This window comes from Tenrec ecaudatus, chromosome 1, assembly GCF_050624435.1.
Source record: "Tenrec ecaudatus isolate mTenEca1 chromosome 1, mTenEca1.hap1, whole genome shotgun sequence".
Classification (NCBI taxonomy): domain Eukaryota; kingdom Metazoa; phylum Chordata; class Mammalia; order Afrosoricida; family Tenrecidae; genus Tenrec; species Tenrec ecaudatus.
In genome coordinates, this window is record NC_134530.1 from 177,991,367 (window position 1) to 177,993,557 (window position 2,191).

Below are 2,191 nucleotides of genomic sequence, written 5' to 3' on the forward strand. Positions count from 1 at the left end.
ATCCAGCTTCTCTGATGATTTGCTTAGCACACAGACTGAATGAGTATGGTGAGAAGATGCAACCCTGACACACACCTTTTCTGATTGTAAACCATGCAGGATGCTTTTGTTCTGTTCATACAACTGCTTATTGATCCATGTACAGGCTCCACATGAGCACAATGCAGTGTTCTGGAATTCCCAGTCTTCTAAAGGCTGTCCATAGTTTTTTTTTTTTTTGGCCAATGATTGTGTTTTATTCTCTGAATACCTCCACCTCAAACTTCATTTTCAGTAAGGTAAACTGTAACTTGAATAGACAGCAATATACAAAGAGCGACTTCGTCAGACAAGTTTCCATTGAGTCAGGTGTAGCTGTCTCAATTGGTACAGACACATTTACATAACGGGCTGAGCTTGAGCCTTCTTTGCAAGCAGCTTTAGGTCTTGAATGCACTTGGCAATTGTTTCCTTTTCCTGCTGTGCTGAGATGCTCTGCACCACGCTCTTCTCCACCCAGTGGATCATAGGCCCTTGCTCCTTTCGGCGTGTCACATTTTGCACAGAGATATGATAGTCCAGGCGATTCTTCACCTCCTTGTATGCTTTGTGTAGCCGTTCCCGGTAAGTAAGCTCCAAGGCCATAGCGATATTATTCCTCTGAACATCAAAAAGGTAATGGCGTTTCTGAACCAGGGCCTGCTGTGCCTTCTCCATATCAATCGCATCCTGGATGTCTTTGATGGAGGCCTGCTTGACCTCTTCTAGCTTGGCAATTTTTTCCTCATTGAGTTTATCAGCAAACTCAGCGACAGAGGGACCATATTTTTTAATGCCATAGATAAGCAACCCTACTGTTGCTATGGACGAGAACGTTTCGGGGGTGACCACATATATTTCTTTGGATAGAAAATATAAAATAAGCCCAGTTCCGAGCATGTAAGGTCCTGTGACCCCAGTTTTAGGATAAAGGAACTGGAAGAATTCCTCAGGGATCAGCCCGAAGCGAACTTTTCCTCCATGCTCAGGGAGAGGTGGTACAGGGGCAAGACTTGGCTGCCCTGTGTGAAAGATCCTTGTGGCTTGCAGTGCCCCTGGACCTAGGAGAGCTGCGTTCTTTAGAGAGGGGGCCGCTGTGGCGGCGGCAGAAAGTACCACCCGGGACAACATGGCGAGGGAGGGTCCAGGCTGCGGTCGTAGCGTCCCTGTGACCCCGACCAGTGAGGCTGTCAGGGACAGGAGCAAGATCTGTCCATAGTTTTTTATGATACATTTAGTCATATGCCTTAACATAGTCAAGAAAACACAAGAAACATCTTTCTGGTATTCTCTATTTTCCGCCAAAATCCGTGTTACATCAGCAATGATAACCCTTCTCTTCATCCAGCCTGAGTCTGGCAGCTCCCTGTTGTACTGCTGTAACTGTTATTGAATGATCTTCAGCAAAATTTTACTTGCGTGTGATATTAATTTTATTGTTCTATAATTTGTGTATTCTGTTGGGTCATCTGTCTTTGGAATGGGTACAAATATGGATCTTTTCCAGTCAGTTTGCCTACTAGATATTGCCCATTTTTTTTGCTTGAACAAATGAGTGCTTCCAGTGCTTCATGTTGAAACATTTCAGTTGGTACTCCATAAATTCCTGGAGCCTCATTTTTTTGGGGGGGCTAATGCTTTCTGTGCAGCTTGAACTTCTTCCTTCAGCACCATTGGTTCTGAATCATATGCTCCCTCTTGAAATGGTTGAATGTTGATGAGTACTTTTTGGTATAGTGACTCTCTGTATTCTTTCCATCTTTTTTTACTTCTTCCTACATTATTCACTATTTTGCCTTTAGAATATTTCAATATTGCAAGTTGAAGCTTGGATTTTTTTTTCCTTCAATACTTTCAGTTTAATATATGTTGAGCATATTCTTCCTTTTATTTATTGTTTTGGTTTTCTAGCTCCAGGTTATTACACATCCCATCATACCATTTTCCTTGGTCTTCTTGAGCAGCCTTTTTTGAGATTTTCTGTTCAGTTCCTTGACGTCATCGTTTCTTCTACTTGACTTAGCTCCTCTATGATTAAAAGCAAGTTTCAGAGTCTCTTCTGACTTCCACTAAGAGAGAGTAGATGCTCAATGAATGGTGATCTGAGTATCTCTGATTCTCATTTTTCTCTACCTGCAAAATGGGGATAAGTGTTTGTGTGAGGGTAATTGAA

The 2,191-nt window shown here is 42.4% G+C and overlaps 1 pseudogene; it reads right to left on the reverse strand.

Moving 5' to 3' along the window:
* Nucleotides 1-205: 205 nt before the first annotated feature.
* On the reverse strand, nucleotides 206-1,221 carry LOC142437188 (ATP synthase peripheral stalk subunit b, mitochondrial pseudogene; annotated as a pseudogene).
* Between the last annotated feature and the right edge of the window lie 970 nt (nucleotides 1,222-2,191).